The sequence below is a fragment of the Asterias amurensis genome, chromosome 18 (genome assembly GCF_032118995.1).
Source record: "Asterias amurensis chromosome 18, ASM3211899v1".
Lineage (NCBI taxonomy): Eukaryota > Metazoa > Echinodermata > Asteroidea > Forcipulatida > Asteriidae > Asterias > Asterias amurensis.
The window spans coordinates 11,892,379-11,917,969 of record NC_092665.1 but is presented as its reverse complement, the minus strand read 5'-3'; the positions used below and the strand labels follow the sequence as shown (position 1 = coordinate 11,917,969).

At 36.4% G+C, this 25,591-nt stretch overlaps 1 protein-coding gene across 2 annotated transcripts in view; it reads right to left on the bottom strand.

The window, feature by feature from the left end:
- The window catches only part of LOC139950807 (zinc finger protein castor homolog 1-like), a 91,766-nt gene that overhangs the window by 56,667 nt on the left and 9,508 nt on the right, over positions 1-25,591 (bottom strand). For both annotated transcript variants that reach the window (XM_071949626.1, XM_071949625.1), the window contains exon 2: positions 769-826. The gene's annotated coding sequence lies outside the window, so the exon portion shown is untranslated. The remainder of the gene's footprint in view (positions 1-768; positions 827-25,591) is intronic.

The window sequence follows — 25,591 nt, the reverse complement described above, 5'->3', positions numbered from 1 at the left end:
CTTGTACTTTTTTCCCCCAGCATGTTTTCTCGCAATCTTTCTAATTAAATGTATTTTCAGCCACTTAGTCCCAATGAGATTCTGACTGGTTTCAAAATTCCAGTTGCATTCAACCAAAAATGTAAATGGAACACTTGTGCCTATATACATTTATTTGATAGTGATTATCTAAATTTGATATTCAGTCACACACCCTTGCGTTGTCATTTTGAAGTTGTCAACATAAATTGCCTCCATTGCCAGAGCAGTCTTGATACTTCAAAAAGGCAAATGCGACTAGTGATTGCCTTGGTGCCCCTCAAAACATTCCTGTAGAAAGTTAAACTTCCCTTATAGAGGTGCCCTTGAAGAAAACAGTGTCAGGCTTGCCCTAGTCGTGAGCATGCTCCTCATAACAAAACTTCCAGAAGAGACAAAAAGAAAGTTTTTATGCAAGAAAGTAAAATGTCCTTTTGTAATTTTCAAATAACACAACTGACCGTTAAATTTGCCCTTATAATGGTGATTTCAATGACGAAATTCCTTGCTTGGCAATATCAAAGTTTTATCTTATTTGACCTCCTGTACATGTATGTATTTTTTTTTATCACGTAAATTCAGTCCACACATGCCCCTCACGTTGTAAAAAGCACTGCAAATTCAAGGCTTGATAATATAGCATTTACATATGCTTCCTCATTGGATTGTTCTCTTTTGATCCAAATTTTGTGTTCTGCCTAAACACGCTTTGAGCAACAAGTTTAAAAAGAAAATTGAAAATTGACTTACCAATGCCTCTGTCTCCTGTGGCAAACATTGATTGAGCTTTTACAAATTACTTGAAAACCTGCAGGGTAGAACAGAGTGAAAAACAAAAAAGGTGGTCAAGTTTACCTTCAAAAGCCTGCGTTTCAAAAAGACACTGCACCAACTCCAAAAAGTCAGTGTGCACTACATGAGTTCAACAATTACCTGTTTTCAAATTGTAGCATAATTGATGCAATTGTTGCCAAGATTAAATTTGTTCCCCGTTAGTCCATGAACCTAAACATTACAAATTGAAAAGAAAGTGCAGAACTTGTGTTAGAATTTACTCCAAGTGTACCAATTTTCAAATTTCTGACTTCACTAATGGGGGGGGGGGGGTATGCACCAATATCCAGGAAATTAACCAGTACAGTGATGCTATGCTTTTTGGCCTCATTTTTTTTTTTTTCATTAACTCAACCAACACTCACAATCAATAGAAAAGTGCAGTTAGAAATAATTACCCAAGCATGCACACAGTTGGTTTTTATGATTTTTTCTTAATGAATGGTGACTGAAATCAGCCATGTCCAAACTGAGTGGCTTTAAAATGCCCGAGGGCGCCGTAGTAACTGATGAAGAATAGAGATGATCTAGCGCCGAAGCCAGAGCCAAATAAATCCATTTGGACCTTCATTGCATAGACCTTCATCAAGGTGCGGCCAACTCGACTTCTCTCCCATTTAAACCAGTGTTAACCAAACCAAGTCTGGAAACAGAAATAGTCTGGTTCCTTTTTGTACAGTTAATAGTAGCATTCACTACTGGCGGGCAAAATGAGAAAATGGCACCTTTTTCACGGGGCTGATGGTAGCATAACGCTGCATTTGTACGTCTGCCAAGGGCTCAACTGTATGGAGTTTGACCATCAATAGTGTCTGTACGCATGTGTGAATGAAATTTGCATATTTTATTTGGAAAGGCTAATTAAGACGCAGCCCGAGGTTGGATGGACAAACTAACCTGGTGCCTTTTTCAATAAGTGTCATAAGACAATAAGTGTCACATGCACAGGGAATCTGACCAGGAATGGCCATCGTGTCATTGCACATTTAGCGGTACAAGGATCCTTCCAACGTATCTTTTAAACTACCACTCTAGGAGCCTGAAAAGGATTGATTTTGTAACGCATTGAAGAAACCAGTTACTTAATAATTAGAAGAACATTTTCACAGAAAGGGGAAAAAGGCCTGGAAAGAGGGGGCGGAAGCAAGGTACTTGAATAAATTGAGGTACAGATTTCTCCCCAGGTGTTGTCAAAACTGTCAGGCATTCTGGACCCAAATTTTTGAAGTTTGGCCAAATGACGCCCCCTGAATGAAACGATGTCTTCAGAATGTTTTTTACTCGACTGTCTATCAACTTGGTTTCAAAGGCCCTCGTGTGCATTTTGGAGCTTTATAAATGGTTTTAATTAAATAATTTTTGTGAAATCAGTACTAAGATTATTATAATTTTTTTAAATTTGCCTGCAATTTGCGTGTATTGGCCCAATACACTAGCTTAAGTCAAGTTGAGAGTCAGATAATCTATCCAGAAATTCTGTCAGCCACTTTTATTGCTCCAGATGCAGTGTCTAAGAATAACGCCACATGAGGCAAGTGACTTGAAGCCAGTTCCAGGCATGCAAAGAGAGGGGGGAAAAAACAATTACATTTCAGTTTTCTTGTAGTTTTGTTTTGAAACGATTAGACGCTTCCAGAAAAAAAGGTGTCTCTTGTGCAACTAAAGTATATCCTTTAGCATACAACGCAGTTGATTGAAATTGCCTCTAAGAATGTCCTCATGTTGATAGTATAAAACATTGTGAGAAACAGCTCCCTCTGAAGTAACTTAGTTTTGAGAAAGAGGTCATTTCTCGCTCATATAATTAAATACCTCAGCTGAAGCCTTTCGTTATGCACCTGAAAGCACACAAAGTAATGAAACAAGGGTGTTTACTTTCATTATTTTCTTGCAAATGTGTCCTTGGGTGGATTTCACAAAGAGCTAGGACTAGTCTTATCTCGAGTTAGGACCAGTTACTGGTCCGACCAGTTACTGGTCCTAACTTAGGACTGTCCATGCAATTTGTATATCTCCTAGGACTAGTCCTAAGTTAGGACTAGTCCTAACTCTTTGTGAAATCGACCCCAGTGCCTTTAAAGCCCCACCCCCCCCCCCACAATTCATGTATGTTATTTTAATATGAGCATTTAAGCTGGTATTTCCTAAATATAAAGTTTTAAAACAGTCTTTCCGCACAATGGTTCAACAATGCATGAATAAAGAGTAATTAAGTGGTGGTGTGTGCTAAGTACGCATGAATAAACTGCTTAGTCATTTTTTGAGGGCGGGGGAATATCTCATGCGAACGGTCGGAACTGTTTTGCTTTTTAACAAATAACCACACTAGTTTCAAGATAATTAGAGAATGGTCGGAAAGAAAACCATTAATTTACTGATACCATTACAATTGTCTAAAATAAATTTTGTACCTTTAAAATTATTTAGGTAATTTTTATTTAAATTTGAAAACACAGAGCTCTACCTCTTATAAATGCAAACACAGCTAGCTTTATAAATATTTAAGTCACCTTTATTACCCGATCATGCAATTTTTATGAATCTTTAGGCCAATCATTTCTCAAAGCGCACAAATTCACTTTAGAAAGGAAATGCACACTATCGGGCTAAATGTGTGCTGGTGAAGCAACCCCAATTAAAGGGAATGTTGTAGTCTTTTTAATTTTTTTTTTTTTTCAGGTGGAGGGGTGGAGAGGTGAGCATAATTTGTTTGTGAAATTAAATTGGACAATGGATCTACTCAAGGACAATGGCCTCTGCTGCCCCCTGGTTCTTAGCCTTGGTGCCTGGTCAAAAAAATGGCTACAGCTCGACGGTTTTGCAATAGCCTTGTCCTTCTTAGCTAAAATACCCCGGCCTGTAATCACTCCTTTAAAGGTGTCTGTGTACCCTGGCAAGCCCTCATCTCGACTTTACATTTCAAGCCTCATTTGATCAAAGTAGAAATTATGCAAATTTTAATCCACTCCACTGATCGCATTAAATGATATTCATAATTTTTTTTTCTCTCATTTGCAGCGAGAAAACCTGGGGTTATTTTTACAGCTAGCTGTACAAGGATATTACCTCTCTGTCTTCAGATAATTAGAGTGTACATCCATGCATAAGATATGCCAGTAAGCCGACACCCAATATTATTATATACATACAAACAAAACGTATTTATAAAGATTTGAATTGTACTTTTTTTTTTTTTAATCTTTAAGTCTTTAAATTTAGTGGTTTTCTGTTTAAGCAAAACTTTTTCTTAAACAATCGATTTAAGATTTAAGGTTCAAATGTAATGTCCCTCAGTTATGGCCAGGGGTAAAGAATTACATCGTACAGTTTTACTCAAAAGGGGAGACTTTGCATCTCTGAATGGGGAGCAGACATACATGTACCCGGTCCCAATGTTGTAGAGCTACTGAAGAAGAACCAATGTAGCTAAGCACAAGACTCAAAGCCCACCAGGGGCCAATTTCATAGAGCTGCTTAAGTACCCAATATTGCTTAACTGTTTTCTGCTTAGCAAAAATGATCCAGGTACCGGTAACAAAATGTAAAATGATATTTTTGGTGGTAACCTTATTCTGGTAAGCATATTTCTTTTGTGCTTAGCTATTTTTTGTGCTTAAGCAGTTCAATGGAACTGGGCCCAAGAAAAAATAACCAGCAAAATACGTAAAATCTCACATCATCTACATAATATCACTAGTATAGTATCCTGATTTTTTTCGCTATACAGACAATGTTTAAGCATTATTCGGTGCTTAAGCAGCTATGCAAAATTGGGCCCTGCAGGAAGTTTTACTATTGTTTACGTTGTTCTGATCATGCGCGCAATTTCAAGAATAATCAATTTGCTTGGTAAATTTGCTGCTACCTAACTAGCCTCAACCAAAAGTCTCCTAATGGCCCAATAATGTTTCTCGCAGTACAGTGGTTTAAAGACACTGGACGTTATTGGTAATGGTCAAAGACCAGTCTTTTATCTCACTTGGTGTATCTCAAAATATGCATAAAATAAAACACATGTATGTGAAAATTTGAGCTCAATATTGGTCGTCGAAGTTGCGAGATAATAATGAAAGAAAACACCCCTGCCACACAAAGTTGTGTGCTTTCAGATGCTCGTGGAAAATTACTTCTTTCTCGAAAACTACGTTACTTCAGAGGGAGCCGTTTCTCACAATGTTTATACTATCAATACCTCTCCCCATTACTCGTTACCAATTTTATGCAATAAATTTGAATAATTATCAATAGTGTCCACTACCTTAAAGCGCAACTGTAAGTATAGCACAAACATCCAAAGGAAATGTTGCCATCTCGGCACTCACTTTCAGTTTGGTGAAACCAAAACATTCATCGAATGAATCTGTACTAAATAACTACAATTCCGAAGAAAAAAAACAAAAATCATTTATGTGGTGAACAGAATAATTGGAAGAAAAGAGAAAAAAAAGAGAAATAATAAAAACAATTTAAAAAGATAAAACTCCAGCTTTCACTTATATAATAAACAAACTTTGATTAGACTTATCAAAAAAATTGTATTAAACACATAAATTCCTACATGAAAACCAAAACTGTTAAAAATAAAAAATGTTCCTGGTTGTGCAGATAATTATTATTTTATTTTAGTGGGGGGGGGGGGGGTTATTACATCTTCAGTACCCTGTATTGGAAACCTCTAATTAGTAAAACAAACTTGAAGTTATCGAAAGAATGAATTTATTAGTTTCAATCTGAAAGCTCACTGATTAAAAAAGTTCATATTTTTCATGTATCAGAACCAATTCTCCAGAGAAATTTCCTCCGTTTCAAATATTGTCCAAGTCCATGAAATGCCATTTGAAACTCCTTTCAAATCTCATTAGCTTATTTTTGATTTCTTCCAGAAAAATAACACGAAAGACCTCAAACAAAACACCAGACTGAAAAAACAACAAAATATCAGAACTCGTTTTGGGTCACTTTCTTCAAACGTGACGGCACTATTTTAAAAAAATTGTGCAGGTTGGTTGGACGGGACGTTTTGAAGTCTAGAGGTACAAATGTAGTAGAATTATTTGTTAATTTGAAAACTACATATTACGGAAATATAGGATTGGGGGCAACAACTCCAAAACAATTAAATAACCGTCTCTGTAATCTGGAATTGAGTAAAGGTCTACATTAAATCTAGTTTAGGAAAATGTTTTGAACAATTTCTTTGATATATTTTGTTTAACTGTCTACTATTCTAAAGGCCAGCCATCCCTAAGTTGGCGTCAAAAGATACATATATCGCAGACAGTCCCAAACAGAGCTCTTTCTAATTGAGGTCCATTTTTCCCCCTAATGAAATTAATAATCGACAAACATACTAGACAACCAAGGAAAAAACCCTGAGTTAAAAAAAAAAAGGAAAGAGAAACAACTTTGTATCCCTTGACCCTCAAACTCCCTCTCTGCCTTACACACACAAATAATTACGATGGCGACATCAACTCCCAGCCACTTTCCAATTTACAAATTTATTCCTATTTTCAGGCCCCTTTTATTAATTTTGCCATCTGGGGTTTGGAGGCCAATGCTGTTTTTTCTCCCCTTTCGTGGAGACATTGATTTTTTTTTTACTTCTTTTTTTTCCCCTCATGAGCTGGAATTAATAGTGTAACAATCATTTTGTGGGAGAAATTTCCCTAAAAACGCACCATCTGGTGGCAATTTTTTTATTGGAAAATGGTAATTAAATTTCAGTCCGCTGAGCATTTTTTCTTTATATATTTATATAAATATCATCGTCATGGTAAACAATTTATGATAAAAACAATACAGACAAGCCTTGAGAACAGCCAAGACGATTAATAACGCTCCGGTGGTTGATCGGCTGTGTTCTGTGTTTTTGTTATTTTTGCTCGTTTTGGTTCAATTTTTTTCTCTCTGTTGTTACAAAAACTGTTGTTACATGTTCGTGTTCTACACATTAATCATGCTCTGATATGCAATTGATGGGTTTTTAGGTCTTTTTTATTATTCTGACCTTCAAAACCTCAAGCTTTTTGTTCGTTTTTCAATTGAATTATTATTGCAACAAGAATTTCTATTAAAACACTCTTTATTCAATATACGTCAACAAACAACCCCTCCCCCAAAGTGAAGCCATGTTTGTAAGGTGTATATATACAGTCATCTTTGGCCAAACAGGTTTTCAATAATAATTATATCAATTTTTCTTTATTGTTTTGCCAAATTTTGCCATTCTTTTTCAACTGCATTTGTAACACTTACATGAACATGATTTCACAGGCTGAGCTCACACTAAGGTAATTGTGCAGTCATTCTATTTCCATATATACAGGATTTGTACGGACAAAAAACACAATTTTTTAACCATTTTAGTTCAAAAGCGAACTGATTACATGAAGTTCATACTTAAATATTTCCCACAAATAAAACTGCATTGAAAAACCTAAAAACACTGAAATCAGCTGATTTCGGTTTTTGCCAAAAAATTAAGGACCCAATAAAATATTTTAAGTTATACTCAATTTAAAGTCAGTAACTTCTATAGAGCATAACAAATGTGTGACTTAAAAGTTTATTGTTGTTTTGTATTTTTTATATAAATATATATATTTTTTTTTTGGGGGGGAGGGGTCTTTCTATATTTCTTCTTTCTGAAAACTCTCCCGCAACTTCTAATAAATTGCCTGGTGGTTTTCAGTTGTGTGTTTTATGTATTTCTTTTGTAACCTTGCTTGTGAATTGTGGTTTCTTGTGATTTTTATGCTGGGACCCATGGAAGACTGGCCAGTAGATTCAACTGAAAATGCCAACCAGCTTAAAATAAGAAATCTGATCCCTAAAACTAGAACTTCCTGCCCCAAACTGGGTTTGTTTGCTGTTTTTACACCAGGCAAGAACAAGAGCTTTCAAAACACTTTTAATGTGAATATTTCTCCAAATTTTACATGGCTAATGTTTGGCTTTTCGTGGCATTTCACTTCTCAAAGAAGTGACTAATTTTGGCATGGGTCCTCAAAATAAAACAGCATGAGATGCGTGTTGTTTTACTACCTGATCAGCAGAGTGTGGGTTCAAATCCCCAGCCGTGACACTTGTGTCCTTAAGCAAGACACTTGACCATTGCTTCGTCCTTCGGATGGGACGTAAAGCCGTTGGTCCCATGTGTTGTGTAACGCATGTAAAAGAACCCAGTGTACTTATCGAAAAGAGAAGGGGTTCACCCCGGTGTTCCTGGCTGTGGCTGTTTAATGTGCCGTAGCACCTTGTAAACCCTTATAAGGTGCTTACTAATTGGGTCTCAAAAATTCATCACTGCAATAACCTATCTTTCTGAAAGTTTGTATATACTTAGCGCCTTGAGTACCTTGTTTGGTAGATACGTGCGCTATATAAGACTTCAATATTATTATTATTATTATTATTATTATTATTATTATTATTATTATTATTATTATTATTACTAGTCTCCCCAGCAATATCTGTCAAGTAATGCTTTGAGAAACAACAAAATAGAATCTGATACCGATCTTTGGTAATTAATTCATTCATCGCTTAAAGGTGTCGATTTGTACCTCATCAAGCTTCTGTGAACTTTTAACTTTGACCACAATCTGCCGCTCTAGAATAATTATCGCATAAAAAATATTGACCTTTAAAATAATTTGGATTGGCATCAAGTTTATTTCATACCTCTTTTAAAATCTGTCATTTATTTTGCAAAATCAAGACAAAAAATTAAAAAGAACACAATTATTTCTTCCTTTTTTTTGTTTGGAACAGCTGTCACTTAAAAAAAATCACTGGTTTTGCTGTATCATCCTAAGAGATAACTTCAAAACAGTGACGTTTTGCGTAGAGTCACTTGTCTTATTTGCATTGGTGCATGAAATAACAAATTTAGTGTATTGTTTGGTTTGGGGTTGCCAGTCCACAAAAGCAATACAAACTGGCAAACTTTTAATAAATAAGGATTTTGTAAATGTCATCTATAGAAAACAAAATGATTTGGGTTTTGTGGGGGCTTTTTTGTGGGGGTTTTTCGTTTGAAGTGCAATACATGTAACAAGGAAACATTAATTTTTTGGAGTAAATACTAGAAGGTACCTCCCTTTAAACTGAAAACAACAAAAAGCTCTGGGGGAAAAAATCGACAGGGAGTGTTTCTTTAACTCTGGTGCTGTAGAGCTTAGTAAACAGGCATTAGACTCCGAGTATTAAATGAAGTGTGCTTATCTGTACAAGATCACTGCTGCGAGCAAAGACAACTCTTAGTAAAAATATGGATTTTCAAAAAATAAAAATAGAGTGGAATATTCACACATCCTCAGATTAATTTCCTGTGGAGCCATTGATTTAACAGTCATGCTATTATTACATTTGCATATTAACGATAATAGCATACAGCGTGCTTGCTCGCTCTTTGCGTATATAACAGGACATCATCATTAAAGTCCATACTGTGTATAATTTACTAAGTGTTTCCCAGTAAATGCACGTCGGTAATTAAGCTGGGAGTAAATCAAATTTTCGCAGGCGTTAAATTTAGTTATTTTGAATTGAACTTTATAACAAAATTATCTGCGAGATTTCTTGAAATGTGTTGACTTGGATAGAGAATGTGGTAACAGTCGGAGACTCCCGTCTTCAATTTGAATAAATTTCACTGTCTACATTTTGAACCCGTTTCTACAAAATTCACTGGGCTTTTTATCTCTCTCTTTTTTTCTTTTTCTTTTTTACTTTAGAGCGTGCATGTCTATCAAACAACACCCTTGAATAATTTGAAACTGCATTTAGCCAATTTCGTGGACATGCTTTTAAAAGGACTTGAGAAAGTACAGATCTGTAAGTGGTTTTAAAAGCGGTAAATCATTCTACTCGTTTGTTTTGTTTATATAAAATTCATAACAATTTATCCAATGCACAAGTGAATGCGTTTTAATTTCTTGGGGAATATATAGAAAGTTCGTTTCATGCCTTTGTAATATTTGGACTCATAAGTAAATATTAGTACTATTTAAAAAGGCCTTTTTGCATGTGTCTTATGGCTAACTAATTTGTATTTATTTATCAACACAACATCTGTCAACAAATTTGTAATTGCACAACCTGGTTTTAGATAAAACACTGAAAAACAATGGGGGTTTTTTTAAAGGGTTTTTCTGCGCATTCAAATTGGTGTATCAATTGCCATACATAAAATCAGCAAAGTGGAAAAACTGTTGGACAGTTGGCAATATTCAAAGACGGTACATCCATCTTTCGTATTAAATATTAGTAACAAAAATTTTCAACTACTTTCAAGTTATAATATAAATTGGGTATTGTACAAAAGTTCATTTCGTTTATGACAGGAACTGAACAAGACCTCTATCGGCCGAATGGGGAGTTAAGTAAAATCAGAATAGTGCATGGTTTTATAACCAAAGGTTTAAAAAGGAAATGGCAACCACACTTAACTTTGTACAGCGTTTTTCAGTTTCCTATGTCACTGTTATTTAAATAAGTTGATAAGTTGATCAGCTGAAAAGTGCATGCATGCCTGTCAAAAGTAGGTCTGTCTACAGTGTTTGACCAGTTGTTTTCTATTTATTCGGGCACAGCACAGCAGTTAGTGTCTTAAAAAGCCTTTAAAAAAACTGTTCACTTATTTCCCTGTTATCATGTGCTGTAGGCCCATACCATGTACAGAAGCTATCTCATCAATCTATATTTCAAAAAAAGCTACAATCTCAAATATAAATTTTGGGGTGAAATTTGACCTACCTAAAGCATATAATTTAAATAATAATTTTATGGCCTGACTTTGTTTGTAATGTTTTGATAATGTTATTGTAACTAAACAATGTGTAAAGAATCATACTAAATTGTTTTGATTATACAAATCAAAGCAAAATAATTTAAGTTTTCTATCATTGACTTGCTTTAGCTCTAATAATTATACCCACATTTACAATGCTTTAACGGTCAGATATCTTTATTCAGTCAAACAACAACACCATGTCCTATTTTTCCCAGACATGCCAGAACGTTAATAATAAAAACCAGCGATAAACTGAACTAACCCTCAGCGAATATGTGCTCATCTCAGCCAAAACAATTGATATTTTTCTGGAGTTGCCAAGGGCCGTTTTTTACCCAGAGACTTTTAAGAGTGTTTCGTGTAAGATTGCTTATCGACGGATGATTCGCAGCGGCGCTGTCCAAACGCTCCAGCCTATTGCAACATGAGAGGGGGAGTTGGACCAGGGGGACTGGTGCCCCGCTAACAGATTCAGGGGGTTGCACTGGGCTCCATCGATTGTCAATATTAAGGTGTTGGGTTACCGGTGGTGATACTTGCGCTGGTTTGAGGGGGGAAAAACCTACCATTTTGTAATTAAAAAGGAAACATGGTCAATAGAAAAAGAGGATCTTGCTGCGCTCAAAGTTCAACCCATACTTGAAACAGTGTTGTTTCTTCTGCCCATTCAAACGTGAGGCGGCCTACATACTCTACTTTCAGTGACAAGTAAGAGTAGGTCACATTTTTTCCCTGGTCCCACCATCAATACATCACTGTGATGATTTGCCATAGAGAAAATGCTCATCGTCAATTGTTCATTTTGTAGGGCTTCTGACTGGCACCCCCGAACAAAGATAATTGACAAAATAGGGACACAGCCACCATAGGCCTAGATAGCTCAATAGGTAGAGCGCCGGCACGTTAATCCGGAGGTCGTTGGTCAATCTCTCTAGTCAATCTTTGTTCAACCCCAAAAATTTGTTGATTTTGTGTCATGTAAAAGCCTTTTCTTTTTAACCTGTATAGGTAGCCTACATCATATCAACTGGTGCTAACAAAAAATGATCTAAGCATTTACATATTATAACTTGGCAACCTGGGTTGCCAACTTCTTTAAGGTCATACAGCTACTTATATTCCTTTTAAGACCCCCCCCCTTAATGTCAACCTTTTTTGTAGGTGTCAGCTTTGATGAGCATTCATGTTCTTACTGATTGAAGATATCACCCCCCCCCCCCACACTCACTCTTTCCTATCCATAAAAGTTTCCCATGTATTGACCCAATCCACCTGACGTCATCATCAAATAATCTTGGATGTGCCATTATGGTGGGCAATTTCACTATGCGATATTCAGTGAAGTGCGCATTTTAGGCGACGCTGCGTTTATACGTAAACCTAAGTGCCAACCAAATAGGTGAGCGTGACACAGTCGCCGCGTGTGATGTGCGTGCAAGGGGTCAATATAAGTTTCCCATCCACAAAGTTTTCCCATCCACAAAAGATTCAACCCATAAAAGTACCCTACCCATAAAAGATTCCCATATCCATAAAAGTTTCCCATCGATTTATAAAAGTTTCCCATCCACAAAAGTTTTCCCATCTTTGACTACGGCTGTTGGTGACTGTATAAACAACATTGATGAAAGAGGATTCCCAGCCGTAGCCATTACGCCTATAGTAGCCGTAGCCAGAACTGCAGCTTCACCTTCCAACTATGACAATGTACACTGTTGTATTTATGGTAACCGAGCGCACAGTTTGTAATGTGAACATGTACAGATAGACATCAGTGAATAATTTCTCTTGTATTGAATAGCAGAACAAAATGCTACACAAAATGTTTCAATTGCTACTCAAAAATCGGGATTTGCTACTCTAACTCAATATCAGCATTTAGTTTGCACAAAATAAGTTCAGTCCAAATTTCTTGCTATGCAAAGTTGCTGGACGAAATCAGTCCCTGGACGTACATTTTATAAAAACTACAACGTTTGACGCAGTGTTTTACACGCACAGTAACAGTACCTGCTTAACTTATCATCATCATCAATACAGCCTTTTCAAGTGCAGTAACCAAACTCCCAAACATAATAACAGGTTACAAACCTACAGAGTCCCCAGACAATCTCAACATCCGATGACTGGAAAACAGCAACCCAGCACAAAAACATTCACAAACTGTCAACTATTACAAACATACAGGGTGTTAGCCTCCGCCGCGCTGACCTGTCTCTACTGAAGAAGTCACTAAAAACATGCATTGTGTCTCAACAGCGAACTAACAATGCACAATGCGCAACTATCTGTTACACTTCTTTTCTTTTGCGCTGGCAAGTAGAGCTTGATGGTAGGCAAGAGACTCCCTGAGTCATACGGGAAGTTGTTCATTAAGACTAATATTCCCAAGTTTCCTGGTTTGTCCTTTCTAGTCTACTGAGGTGGAGAAACTGCTTCTTAGATTGGTTGTAAGCCACACCCCTCATCCCCCCCCCATCTTCTCCGAACATCCCTCTTTCTAGCAACTCCTTAAAGTTTAAAATCAAATTAAAGTATACGCACGATGATTTAATTCGAACTGAAGCCTGATTTGACTTTTTCCTTTTTGCATAATTTGCACTTGACACATTACAACACTTGTACAAATCCTAAAATGCTATTTAGGATCTAATATCCAGTGGGGGAGGGCCCACTTTAATCTGTCTGGCCACAAACAAACAAAATCGCTTAGCGATGAAAATACTTGCTTAGCAGAAATTGGTTACCAGCCAAAATACCATCTAATGTATATTGTTTGTTTCTAAAAACAGCTTGATGAAAAAGAGCCGAAGGTGTAATAAAATTCCAGCAATTTGCCAACAGCTTATTAGAGAGAAATTTTGTGGCTTTTAAAACAACAAAAAGTTTGGACAGACAAACTTGTTCCCAAAATGCTTGTAAAACAACTCCCCTAATCTGATTTAGCTTCCTGGATACTTCCTCAAAGGAAGGAGGTGTCAATAAGGCATTTCCAGCCCAATATTAGGACCCCCTTCAAAAATGTAAAAATAATACCGGTGGCAAAGGAAACATGGGTTCTGATGTTCCTTTTTAATGAATTCTTCCTTGATCTAATGTTTTGTTATATCTTCTCTTAGCAGTCAGTGTTTGTATCTTGTATGCCGTACGTGCAAGGTAGGGTCATAGATGGGTTTTTGTCAAAGTAATTCTGGTTTGTAGGCTAAAGGTTCATCTGTGAAAGTTCCAGCTGAATACAGTGCCTACTTGTTGAGAAAACAGCAACAAAACCATCTCAGTATTTTTTTCCAAAAACGTCACATCTAGAACTTTTTGTATTTATCGAGGCAACAGCAGACCCGACCACTTCTCTGGCTGCTGCATTTGTGAACAGACCCTCAGAAATGATTCATGAATAAATTGTTTCTCAGGTTTTGGGGGAGTGAAAATTTTTTTTGTGTGTTTATTTTCAAAATAGCACAAAAAACATTTGTCCACCCTGTGTCCATCACACACCCACCCTGAAAATTCAATGTGGACGACTGACTCTATTATCCAGACACTTACCTTATGTGACCTGACCTTACGTATTTTAGACAAACAAATGGGGAACAATTATGTTGTAAAAGATGCTGCAAAACATCCCATAATTATCCATATAGGACAGCTGTATTAAATTTAGGGTCATCCCGACAGTGTACATGACAAACAATTATAGGATGACACGTTACTTCCTTAACAGTCAATCAGTCAGAAATATAATTTCTAAAAACACATGGTCTTGTTTTTCAATTTAATTAGTGAAGTTTTTCAAAACTGAGGTATAAAAACAAAATTTAAAAAGGAAAGAAAAGAAAAGATAAGATGCTTGATTAACATGCTTGATGGTTATTCAGGTTTATTGGGGGGGTCAAAACGAAACCTTCTAAATACAAAGTTCGTACCTTCTAAATAACGCAGGAATTAGGATAACAAGCTAAAGAACAAATGAAAAAAAAAATCCAAAAAGCAAACAGGAAACAGGAAATAAAAGAGGGATACTACATTGTCAGAATAGATTACAAAACAAAGTGTTTGAGACTCATAAAGGGGAATATAGTCAAACTTTTTGGTACAAACGAAATAAAGGCACTAAAGTTTACCAAATGGGTAATTTTCCCAAAACACATGTAGGACTAAAATTCTGGTTCATACTTCCTGTGAGTGCAAATGCGAAGCGTATTTTGACATCACAGGACTGATTTCACAGTGAATGTTTTGCAGCAAATGTTTTGCAGCAAATGTTTCGCAGGGGGTTGAGCACATTACAACCACTGTGAATATTTGAATTCATTTGTTGCGAATTTGTGACGTAAAAATCGTATCAACCAAGCTTTAGTCTTGGCCCAAGACACCATTAGTCGATAGCTAGTGGCCTGTGTAATGCTTGTTAGAAATTTGTCATAATAGAGCGCCCTCTGGGGCATGATTTAACCAACATGACCAGCATCTTGTGAATCCTGCAATCATTGATTTAACTTGTTCTTTGTTTTATCCTCAGCCTTTTCTAGGGAACCAATAAGGGGGACGGGCTGTGATCGCAAAAGTAAACTTAGATAAACTTTGCTATAAACCAAAATATCTTTAATTGTCCTCAATTTGTTTTTTATTTTTAACAGCAGTGATTCTGTAGTTAAATGCACTGAACATTATTGGTAAATACTCAAAATAATTTTGTTAGCATAAAAACTTACTTGGCAATGAGAAATGACGAGCTGTTGGTAGTGCAAAACATTGTGAGAACAGCTCCCTCTGAAGTATAACGTAGTTTTTGAGAAAGAGGTAATGTCGCACTAAAATAATAATTAGACTTCAGGCCTGAAGCTTTTTATTGTGCATCTGAAAAGCATACATTGCATTTGTTGGGATACACCAAGTAAGAACACTGGGCCCAATTTCATAGCGCTGCTTAGCGGCCGATTTTTTGCTTACTGTGCGATTGCTATTTCATAGCACTGCTAACCGTAAGCACACGAAAAGGCATGCTAACCTTCCGGTGCTTACCGCACGAAAATAAATGACGTCACAATGCAAAATCAACAGTAAACACTCAATATGGCCGCCCAATTTTTCTGCTAACCTGTGAAATACGCTAAGGCTTAAGCAATTTTTTCTGCTACAGTAAGCACGCAAATTTGCTTACCGTTAAACAGCGCTATGAAATTGGGCCAAGGTCTTTGACAATTACCAAAGGTATTCAGTGCCCTTATCCTTACTACATGCAAGCATGCTATCAATATCTCCTGAAGTGTAAAACTGTTAAATCTACTAACTCTACAAGAGCCTAATGAACAAAAATCCATTGTCTGAGTTTGAATAAAAAAACAACTCCCGATTTCCTTTTTCTTAGGGTCGAGTATGCCCAGTCATCAACAAAGGACCTTGCAACACGCTGGTTAATCATTAAACTAGGTGAAACTCCCTCACCAAATTGACAATATCTGGTGCTTTTCCTGACCACAAATTATGCATCTAATTTGCTACATCCTAAGACATGCAACTATAGACAGCCTTATTTTATTCTTTTTTTTTTTTTTTTTTTTTACTTTTTTGTTGTTGTTGGAAGGTACAGGAAACTAATTTAAACCTAGTACAGGAAGCTGTAGACAATGGCCAATATTGTCCTTAATTTTTTATATTTTTTGTGCGTTTTATTTTAGTCGTATTGGCTACAATTATAAAAACTTTCAAAATACACTAAGAATAAAGCTGTTCATTTACTTATTATTTAATGTAACTTATTCAAAGCACAATAATATGTGCAGGTCATGTAAACTTTAAGGTTGGGCCAGTTTCTTGTCAACCCAATGCTGACTTTATAGGCAACACTATCAAGAAAGATACATTAAAAATCAACCTCAGCAAGTATGAAAGTTTCAGCTGAAAATGTCTTTCAAGTATTGCTGAAAAACAGCAAAAATTGCACCCTTCTTGAGAGGTCATTAACAAAATATGACTCAACCTTTAGTTTTAAAAAACATTAGACGGAAGGATTTGTTCATCAAACTACTCTGGCCTTTGATTCTGAGGATATCTTTATACCAATACATTCACCCTTTTTTGAAATTATGAATTCACAGTTTATCCGGAAATTGTGTAAAAAATTAACACTTGCTGTTTTGTCCTTGTTATCACACTCTTGAATTTAGCACTACCAACATTCCTGACAACCACAGCACAATCCACCTTTCCACAGTAATTGCCAGAAAAATACCACATCATCCACTTGTGCACATAGTGCTAGACGGATAAATAAGGTATGCAAATTCATTTAATCCACCGAAAATGGGTTCCAAAGCACTCTCAATAGAAGAACAAACAAGTCAAACCACTGCAGTACAGCACATGTTCATAGACACTACCTGTACTCGTTATTTAATGACTTAACATACAGAGGTTTTCTTTTTTTCAGTCATTACACTGTGCCATTTGGGCTTTGTTTACTCCCGAAGCTATGGCAACACTGTTCTAAGCAACACCATGGTAACTCGGCAATGCTATGGGTAAACCTGGGTAAACTAACTCCGACACGAGTGGTTATTTTCAGTGCATTGTGGAAAGAAAGATCCATTCTTTTTTGTAAAGAATATCGTCGTCTTGTTCAAAGGTTCAAAAGAATGTCACACAGGGCAAAACTGACGGCTGTGGGGGGTGCTTTCTGGTGACTTTTCGTGACAACTTTTGTTGCATCAGGTGATAAATTTGTTACAAAAGTAGGAAGTAAAATGAGCTGACTGATCACAGGTGTATAGTACCTGGAATATCTCAAGTAGGCTTAAATTTGATGGGTTCAAAAAAAAAAACAGAAACAAAGCAGTGATTTGTTGAGATCATGAATTCCCTTTTTGGGATGTAATGCTTTTCAACATTCTGAATCCATCTCCAATGGAAAAGTATTCTCTTTTACAACCAAATCTGTCAGTATTTTAAAACATAATCCTGGTTTCAACATTTAGGAAAACTGTAAGAGATAAGGGAATTTAAAATTGTGAAAGTTTGTGCATAAAATTGTATGAATATCTGGTTGTGTGCAATGTATGGTATTTTATAACATTGGTTTTTTTCCTTCGTTTTTTTGTGGGGGGGGGGGGGATTGAAGTGGTCGAATCTATATCCTACAGAACTCTAACACCCAATGATGACCTATGTGTAACATCAATCAAACTGGACGTAAAACATCCCGATGGGAAATCTGTGCTCATCTTGCAACTCTGGACATTTCTGCTTGAGTTTCCTTGCTTAGTTAATAAGCTGGACTCGGGCCTGCATGACCAGTTTCAAGTTTGGGTGTAAATGGAGGTCCAGAGAGAATTTGATTTCAGATCTGTACTAATTTCACCACAATATGGTACACAATGCACCGTTTTCTGTTGTATGGCAATAAAATTCGAAGTGGCTCTGACAATGTGGATGCTGGTGTGAATATTCAGAGAAACATCACAATCTGTACAAAAGGTTTGATGAATATTTATTTAAATATTTTTATTTCATTGTATTATCTTTTATTGAACATCAAAATACTACAACATAGTGTAAAATGGAACCAGTCGAACAGGCATGCAAGCCAAAGTGCAAGCCGGAGAAGTTTCTGGGTGTCTTTTGGACACCCTGTTTTAAATTTGGAAACTCTGTTTGATATATCAATTACATTTGTACATATATGCAATTGTAAGTGAACAATTAAGACACCCAGTTTTTAAATTTTCAACAAATTTGAAAGCCATTTTACCAAATCCTGGCTCAAACCTTGACAGGCCCACTAATTGGGGACCGTTGATCATACATCAGAATAAAACCAAGAAACAAAGACAAGCACTAAAAATGCAAAAACAACTATAGGAAAATTGTAAAGTGAAAAAGACTATAAAACAAAACCTTTAAAACTAGGAACAAAAAATAAAACAAAACAACAAATTCAGGATTTTATTACTGACAGCAGTCGTGGATTATGTTTTTTTAAGCGGCTCAATGTAAAGTGCGTTTGATGAAACAAACAAAAATAAAAAGCCATAATATTGATTGCCCATTTCCACTTTCTAATCCATGAATGGGCTGAATGCAGGAGGGAAAAATCAATGCAATTAGTATTTTAATGAAAACATTACTAGCAGCACAACCTGCAGAATGCAGATTAATGCAAATGAACACCAATCACGCACAGAATAGACTTTTATTTGATGCGAGTTACATAATCCACCCTGCAAATCTATTAGACTTGACAATAATTAACCAATTCGTAAGATTTTTTATTTATTTACTTGTACAAGAATGTACAGTGAAAATGTACGCGTACATTGGTTTGCCTAATTAAGACAACACTTTACATATAAGGCGATGTTGTGGGCTCTATAGACAATGATTTTGAACATTCTTCCTGCTGTCATTAGGGAATCTGTTTTTAGTTCATCTTTGTTTCGTAAAATTCTTACTACTCTCAACGTTGACTACTCTCCTAACTATTCATTTCTGGACGCACAAAGTGATTTCCAACATTAGGCCTAAAATGTCAGACCTTGCAAATTAGGCTTTGTATAAAACTTACTGTGTATTTAGCTTTCCCCCAGGAATTTTTAGTAGCCCAGAGTTTAAATGTGTATTGTCCTAAATGTTTCTTTGTCATGGTAACGTAGCAACGGCAAGCAGTTTAATGGTCTAATATGGTAGAAAGCTTCCCTTAAAGGAACACGTTGCCTTGGATCGGTCGAGTTGGTCTATAAAAAGCATTTGTAACTCTTTTTTATAAAATGCATATGGTTGGAAAGATGTTTTAAAAGTAGAATACATGATCCAAAATGCATATGGTTGGAAAGATGTTTTAAAAGTAGAATACAATGATCCACACAAGTATGCCTCGAAATTATGTGGTTTTCCTTCTACTGTGCGAACTAACACAGTCGGCCATTTATGGGAGTCAAAAATTTGACTCCCATAAATGGCTGACCGTGTTAGTCGACGAGGTAAAAGGAAAACTGTGCAATTTCGAGGCATGTTTGTGTGGATCATTGTGTTCTACTTTTACAACATCTTTCTACCCATATGCATTTTATAAAAAACAGTTACAAACGCTTTTCAAAGACCAACTCGACTGATCCAAGGCAACGTGTTCCTTTAAAACAATAAAATATAACCTGTTGAGGTGCTGTAGTTTTTGAGAAATGAGTAAGACAAGTCACACAAATAAAAAAATTCAAACTGGGGCAAAAAAAAAATTTTTTCCGACATTGTTTTACTAAAACAGCACCTCGGCAAGTAGTATTTTTTTAAAGGTAAACTTTCTACTAGTCAAACGATGTAAGTTTAATTTAAATTTGTGGACATTGTGTTTTGTGTTACAAAAAGTATCCAAATCCTTTAAAAATATAAAACGTATTTTCAGAAAGTTTCCATTCACATGTCAAAAGAAAGAAATACTTTATGACTATGAGCATTTCAAACAAGTACCTCTAGAGGTTGCACAGTTTTTAGTAGCCCAAAGGACAAGTTAAGAAGTGGTTACTAGCCTGTGGAAGTTTTTACTTACACAATGTACCCGGGGCTTGTGTTAAAGGTGAGCTCTGCACACCTCCACATCCCCCATCCTTGTTGTCAATGTAATTGCCCTTGATGAATTAGAACCATATAAACTCACTCCCAGTTGCTGGCTATTACCTAGTTAAGCCTAGTCACTCCCTTTGAAAAAGCCAAAAGCTCAACTTGATTGTATCTTCACTTTGTATGACGTACAAAAACCCGAGTATGCTAATTATAAGCCACCTCAAAATAACCCTGACTTCATGGGGGGAATAGTTCGCCCTAACCCAGCCTGCGTTTCTTTTATCTACTCCAACTACCATGGTTACTGTTTAGACTTGTTTACACACCAACGAACATAAATAGTCCTTTTGTACGCAATGCATGTTCAAAATTGGGAGCCCTTTTATAACATTAAACATTACTCCGAGCAAACGGGACAGGATGGCACCAATTTGTCAAGGTTTATTGCCACAAATTGCAATTGTTTGTGAACCCCAAAGTTCATCGCTTCCATGAACTATGGCATTTTTTGTATTCCCGTTCTCCTTTTATAAAGTTATGAAGTCTGCACGGAGGGTTACAATGATTAACTCGCACAAGGGAAAACAGTCACAAAGTTGAGATGAATAAAATTAACCAAAGTTGAAAAGTCTATGACGATTTCACAGCACAAGTACAGACCTAATGTATACAATGGAGGTATACCTCCATGATCGCTGCTGTTAAGTTAGCACTTGACAAATTAAACATGTACTACATGTGTGGCACTTCATGTACCCCCTTCCAAAGTCAACCTTGAGCGAACAAAATGAAAACACCCACATGCATACTTAGTGCATCACCTAGGCAACAAGACAATAGGCAGAAAATCTTCATAGAAAAGGCAGCAAAATTTGGTGGGGTTATGTAACAACTTGAAGTAAGTAAACATCAGCGAGGCCTTAAATCAATATGTATTCTGAAAAGGTGACAAAAAACAGCCACAACGCACAAAATATCTATGATGGGTTATTATGGGGGGAAAAACTCTCTGATGAACTTTGTTCCCCAAATGATTCCATTTTAGTGGATTTCTTGGATTTAATTAAACTGTTGGTTAGAGATTATCTGATTTGTTGATCAAACACCACCAAATCAGGTGATAATGACGAGGGTAGGGAAGTGGGAAAATATTATGGCAAAAAAATTCAGATCCGGGAAAATGCTAAATGACTTATACTGAGAAATCTGAAGAAAAAAAACTTTAGTTCCTGCTTTAAATAGAACTAAAAAAACAAGATAAGTGTTTTCAAACACAACTGTTAGTTCAAAGCTGTTTAACATAATAAGCACTTTTTCAAATGACATTACAAATTTACAAGCTATTGAACAAAAGAAGAGTCTTATAAAAAAAAAATATGCCAAAAAAATCAGATGCGGGAAAATGCTGAATGAATAATGAAATAAAAGTTCCTGCTTTAAAAAGTAGAAATCAGATAAAATTAAAGTGCTACAATAAAATAGTTAATTCAAAGCTGTCTTAAAGGAACATGCTGTCTTGGATCGGTCGAGTTGGTTTTTGAAAAGCATTTGGAACCATTTGTTATAACATACAAATGGTTAGATAGATAATATAAAAGTACAATATAATGATCCGCGCTAACATGCCTCCAAATTGCACCGTTTTCCTTTTATGTAGCGAAGAAACACATGACGACCTTTTTGGGGAGTAACATTTTCTTTAGCAAAGAAACACATGACGACCTTTTTGGGGAGTAACATTTTCTTTGGCAAGAAAAAAACGAGTGGGGCAACATGTACACTATGGGTGTTTTTATTTTCAAAACTTTTGTACTTATAATGAAGATTTCATTTCATTAGAAAACAGTATAGTCTTTGTTTCAAATTATTTTCGCGTTATCGATACAGGCAAGATTTGCGCAGTCTATTGTGAAATGGAATGGTTGAAAAAGGGTACAGGTACCTTTGTTCACAATAAGACTTGTAAACTGTACTATGTACATGAATAGGGGCCTATGTACCGTTATCATGCTGCCTCCATCTTGGTCTTGTTCCTAGTATCGAATGTCAATAATGGATGCTAATAATCCTTTTGCAAATAGGAACCAGACTATTTTGTTTTTCCAGCTTCGGTTTTGTATCATTGATATCAATGGGAGAACTTCTAGATGGCTGCACCGTGATAAAGGTCTAAATACACGCATCGTTGGTAACAGTAGCACTACAAATGACCCATTCTAATTAAGGTTCCAAACCTCTCCGACTGATCTACTGACCTAGAAATTGTACCATGTCATGCCCGAATTTGGTGAGAAAATAAGAGCACTATAGCCACAGGGATGTCCCTTGGGTCCTCGATGAATGGTATAGTCCCAACAGGAAACTGATACAATAGAGCTTGATTGTTTCTGACAGATATGGGATACAGATTGCGATGTCGTCTCCACTAAACCTCCTCTTTTCCTACCAGTTCATCCCCCCCCCCCCCAACTGTCCAGGGACCAATTTCATTAAGCAGAAAATACTGCTTTTTTTAAAGCAAATTTCTTAGCAAAGAATGAGTGGGGTACCAGTCGCAAGAATGTTGACCTTATGGAATTTTGGCTGGTACCCAGTTTCTGCTAAGCAAGATTTTTCTGTGCTTAGCACATTTTTGTGTTTACATGCGATTAACAAATTGAGCCCAGGACTTTGAACTCAACGGAATGTCAAACCTGGAGGTTCTCACGGGTCAAAGAGGTTGCATCCCTCAGACCATAGGGCAGGCCTGGAATTACACAGAGGCCATGCCCTGGTATTGGCCTGGGTGCCCCTTTAGTTTGCAAAAGACTCAAACTTTCCAATTGTAATGCTAGTTGGAAAATACAAAATGGCCCTGTCCACTCACAGGCATGATAGGGCAAGGAACCCTTGTTTGCTCACACCAAGCATACAGTATGGGGCAAGTTTGGTGCCATCGTTAGCAATCTTACTGCAAAAGACAAGTTTGTTCTCTTTTACGGGTATACTGCCCATTTTGTCTCAAGACATGTACCCTAACATTTACATGATTGGAGTTGCCTACTTAAGAGCAAGTTCCAGACAAGTTTTTTGTTTTTGTTTATTCTATGCGTTTTCTATTTATTTTGAGGGGTGTAGAGGGACAGGAGTCTGACTCCGAGTCAAGACTCAACAAGGGCACTTTAGCAAACAAGTGGAAAATACTTTTCCAATGGATCATAGTTTTCAATTCAAGCATCCTGACCTAACCTCCCCCCCCCCCCCCAACAAATCAAGAATCCTGGTTCATGAAATACGTGTCATACACATACAATACACACATGTTCCATAACCTTTGTGCCATAACGTTATAAGTCTAGCATGGCGCCAAAGATCTGTAACATAGATGCACCAAGCCTGAAACATTTGAACAGCATCAAAATCACTGACACAACTAACGTTGTGATGCGTATAGTTTGTAAAAGCGCATCTCAAAATAACGGGAATTTGCCATCCATAGAGGGCAGTATACAAGAGCACAAGATATATATTTCCATCTGGGTACTGTTGTATAAATCGATTGATCAACAAATGAACAAAACCTACTTCTGAACAACAGAAGTATTTTAGTTGTTCTATTTTTGTTTATTTTCTGTATTGCAAATAAAAAAACTTAATAAAAAAAATTAATGTTCTATATTTACATTGTATGTAAATGTCACTAAACAGTAACTATAAAAAAAATACATTTATAATCATAACAAAGTAATCATACAGATGCAGGGTACATGCAGAAGTGTATATATACCCACAGTACACACTACATGTAAATACTGCCAAGCATGTTATTCAGATGGATTCTATATCACATTACACTGTATCAAAATACAATTACCATGCTAATCAGCTCACCACTGATACTCTTAAAAAATAGACCTTCCATTCTATAAACAACTACTAATAATACCACGCTGCAATACCTTGAATATCCACAAGAGAAGATGATGTCTCCTCAATCCCAAAACAAAACAAGCCTTAGTTCATAAATCACTCCCACAAAATCAGCTGGCAATAATACACCACAGAGGAATAGATATTGGCTTAGAAAATAAACCATCAACCAGCAGTGATTTTTGTCTCTACACTCCAGTCTCTCCCTATGCAAATTAGCGAGCTCTTTGAGGCGTGATGTATGGATTTATTAAGTAACAAGCTACCGAATAGATTGCTGTTTATTGGAAGAATCTATGCATTATTTGCATTAGGTTTTTTTTTTTTTTCCTTTCTCTTGTCTCACTGCTTGGGTTTATGTGTTTCAGTAATTACGCATGTGTTTTAATGGGCTTCCACTGCCTATAATACCCATCTCCCCCTGTTGTTTCTTTATTACATGCATGCCCGAAACTCACTTAAATGTACATGAGTAGTAATTTATTGGATGGAGGGTTTGAAGCACGGGGCATGCATTACTTAGCTGTAATTAAAGATTAAATGAGGTTGAAATTTTTTTTCCCGAAAGCTATCTCGACACCGTGACTTAGAGTCGTTTTAGTCTGAGACGGATTCAGGGATGGAAAAGAATAAAAAACAAAAACTAGACATGTACAAAATAATTAAGAAAAAACAGTGTTTTTTGTTTGTATTCTTATACACCTCCCCCTCCCCCCAAAAAAGGGGGGGACACAACGTGAAAGAGACAAAGTATGCATTCTCAAAAATGATATTTTTTATAACAGAATCAGATAGCGACAAACGAAATGTTTTGTACAATAATGCGCCATGTGGTATTCAAACAATCCTGACAAGACTACAGTTGCTGTACAATATATTTTTTTATCAAGTTTTCAAAACGTTAAGTGTGCCAATAACAATATTACTCATAAGTTGAATACGAAAGCCAGTAGACATTATAACCAATTAAGTATCTTCTTTTCATGTCTTATTATTCTGTTCTTGTCATTATGGTTGGGTTGTTGGGGTAGGCCAGAGGCTGGCTTAAGCTGGGAATCAATGCCCCAAAATCAGGTGTTTCTTCACGTCTGAACGACTGCTGCTCCCACTCTAAAACCAACACACCCTACAAGATGAAGTGCCCCAACGATCTGCATGCACTATTTCACATGACCCCCTCTGGGAAATTATTACAAAAAAGTAAGAGACATTTCGGCAGAGCACGAATGAAAAAAAAAAAACATTAAAGAGAAAATCTCCCCAGATTTGTCAGCCTTGGGTCGTATTATGATAAGAACATCGACATGATTGATGTCACATCAAGTGAATAATATACGGCAGTTATGAGCGAAAACTCCTGCAAAACTTGAATGACTCATTTTCGCACTGATTAATCACCGAATTTCATTCTTTTGTTTTCCTCATTCCTTCCCATTACGAAGCACTTTTTTTTTTACTCTCAAGCCCGGCACTTCTTTT